Source organism: Nuphar pumila, chromosome 11, assembly GCF_984573655.1.
Source record: "Nuphar pumila chromosome 11, dmNupPumi1.hap1.1, whole genome shotgun sequence".
Taxonomy (NCBI): Eukaryota; Viridiplantae; Streptophyta; class Magnoliopsida; order Nymphaeales; family Nymphaeaceae; genus Nuphar; species Nuphar pumila.
The window spans coordinates 104,428,906-104,441,103 of NC_143259.1; the positions used below are offsets into that span (position 1 = coordinate 104,428,906).

The following is a 12,198-nucleotide window of genomic DNA, read 5'->3' on the forward strand; positions in this document are numbered from 1 at the left end:
GATTTCAAAAGGTTTTGTTGTAAACATGGATCTTTGAGGAAAAGGAAGACTTCTCATTTTTCCAAGAATACATTCATTACAAACAAAATTTTCATTACAAAGATGCTTAATAAAAGGCAAATAAGAGATTTTAACAATGTTGGGATGACCCAATCTCTTATGCCATACATGAATATCTTTGTTTTGAGCAACATTACAAAATTGATTCTTGGGAATTTTAAGAAAATCAACATAGTAGAGGTCTCCTCTCCTAGAGCCTTCCCCAATCAATTTCCTGGACTGGCGATCCTGTATCCAACATTTATTAGAAGAGAACTTTATATCGCAACCATAGTCCGAGAGTTGAGAAACGGAAAGTAAATTTAAGTTTAGCTTTGGAATAAGACGAATTTTTGGGATAAAAAAATCTTGTTTTTCAAAATTGCCCATTCCTTTAATTTCAAGAGGGGTTCCATCCGCGGTTGAGACAAAAGATGGAAGGCGATTTTCAGAATAATTAGAAAGAAAACAATGACTTGGAGTCATATGAAACGAAGCACCAGAATCAAGTAGCCAAGATGTCTTACCAAGAGAGGAAGAAGATGACATGGCGGCTCCAGAAGTGCCTCCTTTGAGAAGAGGTTGAAGAGCATCCATAATTTGATGAAGCGAAAGAGGTTCATTTGATGTTGAAGGCCGTTCCTCCGATTGGGATGCTAAAGCCGCGGCGAGGAACTTCTTCCATTTGGGACAATTGGGTTTGATATGTCCCGGTTCTTTACAAAAATGGCAAGTTAATTTGCTATAATCTCTCTTGCCATATCGATCATTTTGCCCTTGATTTTTGAAATGGGGCGGTTTGTAGGTCTTCGAATTATTACCGGGTCTTGACACGGCATTGACCACTTCATAGTCATTTTGAGAAGGTGTAGCAAGAATACTTGGGTTATTTTTACTAATCCCCATACGTGTTTCATCACCACTTAGCTTGGTGATGACATCTTCAATAGATGGGGAGGTAAAAGCCGATAGAAGGGAGGACCGAATTTGCTCAAATTCGGGTCTAAGACCATTTAAGAAGTTGAAGAAACGATCTTCCTCTAGTTGTTTGTGCCTTAATTCAATAGCTTCTCCGCTCCATTTTGGTTCGAGCATGGCAAGCTCGTCCCAAATAGATGATAATTCGGCAAAATATTCCCGAATAGATAAATCATTTTGTTGAAGAGTCAAGGCTTTCTTTTGGAGGTAGTATTTGTGAGACAAGTCCCTTGACGTATACATTTTTTCAAGGTATAACCAAGCTTCGGAGGCCCTTTTAAATTTGATGATGTTGGCATTGATCTTGGTTTCTACGGACGAAAAAATCCAAGACAATATTTTGAAGTTCTTCATTTCCCACTCATCATGCCTTTTGGAATATTCTTCTAAGGCCTTTTGTCTATCTTCTCCTTCAAGAATCTTGATTTCCCCTTTCTCTATAATAGAAAGCTTGGGTTCGGGTTCCGATATGGAACCTTGAACATAACCCCAAAGACCTTTCCCTTTGATATGGGCTTCCATGTTGTCGGCCCAAACATGGTAGTTCGAACCACTAAGTTTAAAACCAAGGGAGAAGTGGGAGTCTTTTTCACCCATTATGGAGAGGAGAAGATGAAAAATAAAACGTACCTTAATGGATTTTCAACCTTTTCTTGACGAAAGTTGCTTCTAAAATATTGCCCGGAGCAAATGCTTTACTCAAAAACTTCACTAGCTTGAGGGCAAGATTTTCGAGGTGCTTCACGAGAGGCGAGATACACGATCTTCTTTCTTCCAACGAGGCTTTGATACCATGTAAAAGTATCTTCAACAAGATACTAATATCAAGACCTTAATATTCTTGATATTGAACCCACCATGAAAGCACAATAAGAACACTTTAGAACACTTGTGCACAAAAAGCACAACCCACAAATAACTCACAAATGCACAAAGGCATAAAAACAATGGAATCAATTTATTGAGAACTTGGGCTTTGACTCAAAGCCATAAAAGAATACAAGGGGAGAGCCCCTATTTATAACAACCCAAAAGGGAGCCTTGGAGGGGCTCCACTCATAGACGTTGGAGCCCCTCCAACGGTCACAAATGTGACCGTTGGAGGGGCCCAACGTCTATTTGAGTGGGCCCCCCAAGGTTCCTTTAAGTTCAAAAATAAAAGAAATAAAAGAAAAAAGAAAAACTAAAAAGAAATTACAAACACATTCAAAAGGTGAATGTGCGTAAAATGGAAGAAAAGACAAAACTACCCCTATGACTAAATAATAAGAAATATATATATTTTATATATATAAAAAGTAGATACATATACATATATATTAATATATGTATATGTATTACCTTATATATATATAATATATATATATTACATTAGGTGATAAGGTACATAATTTAACAATCAAATCTCCCATGTAATCCAATAATTTAGAATAGTTGATGGTCCAGACTCCCCAAGCCTCTACCTGACCTGTTAAATTTATCCCTTGAGGATTGACACCTTGAATCCTTTCTAATTTTGTTAAAGACAAAGCAAAATCCAGGAAAGTGAATTTTGTAGACCAATCATTGACAGTTTGATATTGATGCATATGTAGATGCACATAGGGCAGGTTCATTAGAAGATAAAGATACTTCAAGATATTGTGCATTCGTTGAGAAAATCTAGTATCTTGAAAGAGCAAGAAACAAGTGGTTGTGGCTAGAACAAAAGAGTTGAAGTTGAAGGTGAAGACTGTAAGGAAATGAGATCCTCCAACGATGTTCACCAAATTACCAAAGTGGACACACAAAAGAGCCACAAGTCCACCAAAATACCAAAGTGAACACATAAAAAGCTACAAATAGGCTTACTCACAAAACCCACTAAAGGGGCAAATACAAGAGGCTAAAAAAAATATATTTTATTGATATCAATCCATGAAAGAAGCATACAAATGAGAGGAGTTTCACCCCCTATATATACACAAATATGGGGAGTTCCAAAGAGTCGTTGGAGAGGTCCAACAGCTCTAGTTAACAAGTGTTGACTAGTTCAAACTGAACAAAAAAAATTTAAATAAACTAACTAGCCTAACCTAGTTATATATATATATATATATTATAAATATATATAGGAGACTAAAACAGCTAGAATTCTAGCCGTTGGGAGGTCTCTCCCTTAGGTTATTTGAGAGGGCTTCTTCCCTCTCTTCCTTCACTTATTCTTCTCCTCTATAAAATGGGATGTATGTGTATGTGTAAGGGTTATCTAGAGTGATGGGTAGTATTATGTATGTGTATTTAGTGTATTTGAAGTGAGGTTTAAATGTAATTTTATTTTTGTATTTTTAGTGTCCATTATGAATAGAGTAACTCATATACTAATGTTATTTTCCTTTTTGCATTTTTAATGTTCATTATGAATAGAGTTATTCATTCACATTTTCATGTGTGTCCTTTTAGCTCTTAAGTTTGTGTCCAAATGTATAATGTTTGGATTCTTAGAGTTCATCATGGAGTGCATTGGAATCCATACCATTTTGTGACATGGTATCAGAGCAAGGCATCGGGGTTTTGAAAAAGATTTCTATTAATGAATGAAATGGATTCAAGATTTCACATTCCAGTATGTATCTTTGGCTTCTTGTTTTTCATACGTATGGTAACTTTTAGAAAGGAATTATGTTAAAAATAAAAAAAAAATTGAAGAATCTGCATATATGCATATATACATATATATCAAATTTCTCTTTTTCTCCTCTAAACCCATACTCAAATCAATTTATATGAAGTCCCTTCTCGTGTGAATTAAGAGAGAAACCCATACCTTGATTTGAAGCATGAAAAACTAGAGAAAAAATTGATGGATGACTTCTTCTTCTCTTTTCCTTCTTTTCTTAAACCCCACGGTTTTCTCACTTTTCTTTTTTTTCAATCTATCTCTCTCCATTTCTCTCTCTAAAACATGAGTTCTAGAGGGAGAAAGGTCTCTAGCCTCTTTTATATTTTTTTAAAGTCTTCTAGAGAGGGGGTGACGTCCCCTTCTAGATGCTCTCCTATATGGGTAGAGTTCTACGAAGTGTAGAACTCTACTCCTTTATCTCTTCTATATTTTTTTTAGGATTCTAGTATTTTTATTATTTTATTTTTCATTCATACCTCGAATATTCTAGGGGGGACGCCCCCTTCTGGAAGTCCTTACCTCATCCTTATTCTAATTTAAAATTAGTTGTTTTTAAAACTTTAAATTCATGTTAGTTTAAAATTGCCATGGGTGGATTACATATCCAGATTAGATCCAGGATCCATAAAATTCAAAAATTATAATTTTTTTTTACTTTAAAATAAAAAAAATTACAAAATATTATACTTGTCACATCAATAGTGTAATTATTTCAAAACCAAACTTTTCAACAAAATCGTTGCAATGCAAATTACAATTTAATATTTCATGAGCAACACATGCTCATGGCCTCAAAAGACCCATCTCTGATTCAAACATTACCACAATCAGATAGCATTGCAAAAAATTTCACTGAACATAAAATGCTAACATGAAACACTCATAAAGAATCAACTTCTCATGTTCATAACACAATTCATGATACAATCACAGCAATTTAATGAATGCATATTGAACCATGTATAACAGTCTTACCGTACTGTCAGAGAAGTCAAAATAGTTAAAAAAATCACAAATTGAATAAGTGTCCATGATATATTTTTGTTGCGATCTCTATCAAGGTCACTTCCCTCATAAGATGACAAAACACATAAATATTGATTGCCACTTTACAAGAGAGGAGGTTTAGGCTAAACAATTTTGGATTGCTCATGCTCACACAAAATTTCAATTAAAATCCATACAGTTTTCATATCAAAACAAAATCTCCAATGTACGTTAGAACCCGGTCCACCAGATAACCCTCGTGCCCCCCCCCCCAGCCAGCCAGTCCCTCCGTCATGATGCTTCAGTACCTGAAAAACATTTTTAAAAATGAGGTAAGAACCAAAGTCCTCGTACGGAACCCTCTCAAAATCCAACAGGAAAGAATTTAAGATAGACTAAATCAAACACAAGTTTAAGAGGACTCTACAAACAACACATATTCAGATCAATTTACAATTTAATCAGTTCAAGCAAGTAATCAACAATTTCATGTTAAATTAAACATTTAGGGATGAATGAAATCAATGCTAAAATTTTAAAAATGCATGAATCAATGCAACATGCATGAATAACCCATTTTAAGCTCAATTATCAGAATTGTTTTTGCATGCATGTCCCTATTTAATGCACACAAATTTAATTTTCACTTTCTTACAAACTCGCGAATACTAAAAAATGGGTAAAGTTCTTGAGGTTCAAGGCAGTTCTAAGTCGTAACTTAACATATAATTTGTATTTTAATTACTGAGTTCTACACTTGTTCCTCGACAGGTATCAAGAATCTACACCATCAATCGGAACATTATGAATCCTCACCTAATGTCGAGACATCAAGGAGATCTACATCTATTGACGTCACTTTCTTGGTATACCAATAACTATAACTGAGTCAACACCAACACCTCTAGGAAAAGTGACTGAAGTTTCCTACAACCGTGGCTGAGAACACGAACCACACATCGGGTTTTTATAGACAATAAATGCACACGATGTTTAGTATCTTCACAGTCTCCCATGACCGCCATCCAAGGTTCTCACCCTTTTACAGGTACACAAGGGAAGAAAATTATTACATTGTTTAGTCTCTTTTATCATCTTAAACAATTAAAAGTTCTTCACACAAAAACAGTTATGCAAATCTATATGTAATAACAATTTCAGACTGTTGACCCATTATAACGACCCCAACTGACTCTCGAAAAATAGTAAATTTTTTTTTCTTAAAACAATTGCGCAAAACCTCCAAAGGACTCTAGGTAAATCACAAATTTAATATAACCAAACCACAAACCATTTCATGCATTGAATCAACTTGAAGTAATAAAATGAGCTTTATTAATTAAATCAAAAAGTTAAAATGTCCAAAAACATAAAATCGACTTTATCACAATCATGCCCTTTGGTTAGAACCCAAACACCAAGTCACAGTCTCTTATCCTAGACATCACTGAGCATTTGTGTCTGTAAAACAGTTTTAGAAAATGGATAAGAATCGAAGTCCTCGTATGAATTCCTCTAAAAATCATATAGTAAAGAAAATAGCATGAATTAACTCTTGCATAAATTTCAGAAGAAAATCACAAAGAATAACTTACCACAATTAACTTATCATTCAAACATTCAACCAAATAACATGCCAAATCAAATATATAGAAATGCATGGACTAATGTTGAACAATAAAATATGCATGGTTCAATGCACATGCATGAATAACCTATTAAATTATTTATCAGAGTTGTTTTTGCATGCATGTCCTTCTATTTAAATACATACAAGTTTCACTTTTCTTTAAACCCTCGGATACTCAAAATGGGCACAATCTCGAGGTCCAAGTTAGGTTCTCAGTCATAGCTTAACATAATTTGTATTTTATTTATTAAGTTTCACACTTGTTCCTTAATCGATATCAGGAATCCTCACATTCTATCAAAACATTAGAAATCCTCACTTAATGCTGAGACATCAATGAAAATCTTCAACCATTGACGTCACTTTCTTGGTATACCAATAACTACAGGTGAGTCAACAACACCACTCTCAAGCAAAGTGATTGAAAGCTCCTTAAAACCGTGGTCGGGAAGTGAACCACGTATCGAGCTCTAGGAACACAATTTAACACGGAGTTTTAGTATTCTCACGGTCTACCCTGACTGTTATCCAAGATTCTCACACTTTGGAAGGAACATCAAGGAAGAGTATAATTACATAGTTTTGGTTTCTTTTACCATTTCAAATAAATTTTAAGTTCTTTACAAAAGAACCGTTTTGCAAATCCACATACAATAGCAATTTTGGGCCCGGACCCTCACAATTTAACAGTATAATTAAATTTGAAAAACCAATAAATTTCAAAAAATTATTTTGCAATGCATAAACAATTCAGTAACATTGGAGCAACATATGCTCTAGGACTGCATAGGCCTGTAGTGGTTAACACATAACCACTAACATATCTCAAAAAATGAATTATGTCAATTGCAAAATTTTAGTGAACATAAAACACACACAATTTCAGAATTTCATGTTCACAATACACATAAATAGCACAAAAGAATGTACATTAAGTCAAAGAACATACACGTGCAAATAGGAAGCTTGCAGATAACACTATTAATGATCAAATTTATGTATATGATCAACCAGACATGCATATGATCACAGTCATGCAAACATCTAATTATATTCAAAATTCATGCGTATGACATGTAAATTGCAAACTGATCAATTTAGGATCAGATTAATGTACCAAGTCAAAAAAAATACATTTACAGATCAGATTCATGTACATGACCAGCTCATTGTAAACATGCATACGATCAGCTTCATGTGCAATGAATCAGCTAAGTAAGAATAGGCACATACTTCCTAATCAGATTCATGTACATGTTCAGCTCCATGTACATGAATCAGCTACTCCGAATTATACAATTGATCAGATTTACATATCAGCTTCATGTACATGAATCGGCTAATACAGAAAATTTCAAATGCCGATCAGATTCGTGTGCATGATCAGTTTTTGTACACAAATCAACTATGCAGCAAATTAAATGTATTTGCCGGATTCATATACATGTATCGACCAATCAAAAAAATATCCACAACTAGTCAGATTCATGTACATGTATCGACCATGCATAAAATATTAATTGTTGGTCTGATTCATATATATATATATATATGATCAGATTCATGTACATGTATCGACCATGCAAAAAATATTAATTGCAGGTCAGATTCATGTACATGGATCGTTCAAACAGAAAAATATCCATAGTTGGTCAGATTCATGTATATGGATCGGCCAGTCATAAATAACATCAGCTGGTCCGATTCATGTACATGAACAGGTTCATGTACACGGATCAGCCAAGCATAAATTAACAATAAGCTGGTCTAATTTATGTTCATGTACATGGATCAGCGAGATATAAATAACATCCACTGGTATGATTCATGTACATGAACAAATTCATGTACATGTATCGGTTAGTTATGAATAACATCAACTGGTCTGATTCATTTATATGGATCGGCCAGTTATGAATAACATCAACTGGTCTGATTCATGTACATGAACAAATTCATGTATATGAATGGGCCAGTTATGAATAACATCAATTGGTCTGATTCATGTACATGAACAGATTCATGTACATGGATCGACCGATTATAAAGATATATGGCTGTTGGCCAGATTCATGTACATGATCTGATTCATGTACATGGATCAGCCAACACAACATATTCATCAGCATGAACAATGAAATCAACAAATCTAAACTACACGTATATTTCCATATTCATGAGCAAGGAAATTAATAAATCTGAATTGCATGTCTATTTTCATATGCATGAACAAGGAAGTTGATAAATCTGGATTACATATATATTTTCATATGCATGCTTAATGAAATCGACAAGTCTAAAATATATATTAATTTAGGATGCATGAGCATGAAATCGACAAATCTGAAACACGTATAAATTTTTAGATGCATGAGCAAGGAAATAGACAAATCTGAACCACGTATATATTCTTAGATGCATGAGCAGGGAAATCGACCAAACTGAAATATATATATATATATATATATATATATATATATATATATATTCATATTTAATAAAATCGACACATTTGAGATTATATGCATATGTACCTATATATATCAGATTTGATGAAATCGACACATCTGAGATTATATGCATATGTACCTATATATATCAGATTTGATGAAATCGACACATCTGAGATTTTATATATATATATATATATATATATATATATATATATATATCAAATTTATTAAAATTGACAAACCTGAATATATGCATATATATACATATATATATCAAATTTTCCTTTTTCTCCTCTAAACCCATGCTCGAATCAATTTATATGAAGTCCTTTCCCGTGCGAATTAAGAGAGAAACTCATACCTTGATTCGAAGCATGAAAAACTAGAGAAAAAATTGATGGATGACTTTGTCTTGTTCTTCTCTTAGCCATAAGATAGCGGGTGGCATGAAAAAGGTGGCTAAGGAGGTATTGGGTGAGTCTAAAGGCGGTACACCGCTAGGTAAGGACACATCATGGTGAAACAAGGATGTCAAATTAGCTATTAAGGTTAAAAGAGAGTGTTATAGAAATCTAAGTAAGAGTCGTGATAATGAGAGTTTGAAGAAGTATATAATAGCAAAAAAGGAAGCTAAAAAGTAGTTCGAAACGCGAGGGATAAGGTATATAAGGAGGTTTATGACAAGTTGGATACCAAAGAGGGCAAAAAGGATACTTATAGGCTTGCAAAGATGAGAGATAGGAAATCGAAGGATCTGGGTATGGTTAGATGTAAAAGATGAAACGCAAAGGGTTTTAGTCAAAGATGAGGAGATTAAGGAGAGATAGAAAGATTATTTTGATAAGCTATTTAATGGAAGTCATGCTCAGGATCTTGGAGACTTCTCCATTCCTTTTCATGAGATGAATCGTGACTTCATGCTCAAGATTCAAAAGAAAGAAATTGCAGAGGCTTTGAAGAAAATGAAATCAAGAAGGGCAGTTGGCCAAGATGGAATACCTATCGAGGCTTGGAAATGCTTGGGTGAGAAAGGTTTAGAATGGTTGACAAATCTTTTTAACAAGATTTGTCGGACAAATAAGATGCCTAATGAGTGGAGGAAGAGTATTTTGGTGCCTCTATATAAGAATAAGGGTGATATACAAGATTGCACAAACTATTGTGGTATAAAACTCATGATTCATACTATGAAACTTTGGGAGAGGGTGATTGAGTATAGGTTGAGCAAGGTTGTCATGATATCGGAGAATCAATTTGGTTTTATGCCTTGAAGATCAACTATGGAAGCTATACATCTTCTTAGACAACTTATTGAGAGATATAGAGAGAGGAACAAAGATTTGCATATGGTTTTTATTGATTTGGAGAAGGCATACGATAGAGTACCTAGGGATGTTCTCTGGTGGACAATGATGAAGAAAGGTATCTCTCTCAAGTACATTAGTATAATTAAAGATATGTACGAAGGAGTAGTAACCAATGTCCGCACTTGTGGAGAGGTGACAAACAATTTTCCTATAACGGTTGGGTTACATCAAGGATTTGCATTAAGCCCTTTCCTTTTTGCTATAGTGATAGATGAACTTACGAGATCAATTCAAGAAAATGTGCCGTGGTGTATGTTGTTTGCTGATGATATTGTTTTGATTGATGAGTCTAGAGCTGGGGTTAATGCTAAGTTAGAATTATGGAGACAGACTTTGGAAACAAGAGGTTTTACGTTGAGTAAGAGTAAGACAGAATATATGGAATGTCGGTTTAGTAAGCAACGAAGTAGTGATGAGAGTGTAGTGAAGCTTGGTGAGCAAGAAATAGCGGTGGATGACTATTTCAAATATTTGGGATCTATCGTTCAAAAGAATGGAGAAATTGATGGAGATGCAAATCATAGGATTAAGGTTGGGTGGATGAAATGGAAAAATGCAACTGGAGTGTTGTGCAATAGTAGAATGCCATTGCGGTTGAAGGGGAAGTTTTATAGGACGACAATTAGACCCGCTTTACTATATGGTACGGAATGTTGGGCTGCCAAGAGACATCATTTTCAAAAAATGAGTGTAACTGATATGCGTATGCTTCGATGGATGTGTGGAAAGACACTAAAAGATAAGATTCGGAACGAGGAAATACGTAAGAAGGTAGGCGTTGCATCCATTGAAAATAAGATGAGTGAGAATCGTTTACGATGGTTTGGGCATATTCGGCGAAGGCCTAATGATGCTCCGGTTAGAAGGATGGAGAAATGGGAAAATATATTAGCTAAAAGAGGTCGGGGTAGGCCTAAGAAGACTTGGATGGAGATGATAAGAAAGGATATGAATGCTTTGAACCTCACCGAGGACATGGCATTGGATAGAAATGATTGGAGGAGAAGGATTCATGTGGAAGACCCAAAATGATTTTCTTTTTTGGTTCATATCGCCGACCCTAATTGTTTTGGGATAAAGGTGGTGTTGTTATTTTTGTTGTTGTTGTATATATATATATATATATCAAATTTATTAAAATTGACAAACCTGAATATATGCATATATATACATATATATCAAATTTTCCTTTTCTCCTCTAAACCCATGCTCGAATCAATTTATATGAAGTCCTTTCCCGTGCAAATTAAGAGAGAAACCCATACCTTGATTCGAAGCATGAAAAACTAGAGAAAAAAATGATGGATGACTTCGTCTTCTTCTTCTCTTTTTCTTCTTTTCTTAAAGCCCATGGTTTTCTTACTTTTCTTTTTTTTCTCTATCTCTCTCTATTTCTCTCTTTCTAGAACATGAGTTCTAGAGGGAGACGTTCTCTAGCCTCTTTTATATTTTTTTAATGTCTTCTAGAGAGGGGGTGACGTCCCCTTCCAGATGCTCGCCTATATGGGTAGAGTTCTACAAAGTGTAGAACTCTACTCCTTTATCTCTTCTAGATTTTTTTTAGGATTTTAGTATTTTTATTATTTTATTTTTCATTTATACCTGGAATATTCTAGGGGGGACACCCCCCTTCTGGAAGTCCTTATGGGTAGAGTTCTACCCCAGGTAGAACTCTACCTCATCCTTATTATAATTTAAAATTAATTGTTTTTAAAAATTTAAATTCATGTTAGTTTTAAAATTGTGATGGATGGATTACAGATCCAGATTAGATCCAGGATCCAAATTCATATTCAAATGGATCCCAACATGGATCGGATCCTAGTCAATATGGATCCTAGACTAGGTCCAAATCCATATTAACTTGGGTCCAATGGAACGGGTCCAGTCCAATCGAACCCAGAAAAAGCTCAAAAATAGAGGCGGTCATTTTTGAAAAACACATTTTTCGGGCCAACCCTAATCCGATTTCGAAAAAACAGATCTCCTACGAGATCTACATTCCAAGGCGGTGGTCTTAACCGAATTTCACCTCCGAATTTTGCTTGAATTTAACCTGAACTTTGCTCGAATTTAAAAGTT

At 34.5% G+C, this 12,198-nt stretch overlaps 1 protein-coding gene across 2 annotated transcripts in view; it reads right to left on the reverse strand.

The window, feature by feature from the left end:
- HVT1 (helicase in vascular tissue and tapetum) overlaps positions 1 to 12,198 on the reverse strand; it is a 71,320-nt gene that overhangs the window by 41,229 nt on the left and 17,893 nt on the right. The window lies entirely within an intron of this gene.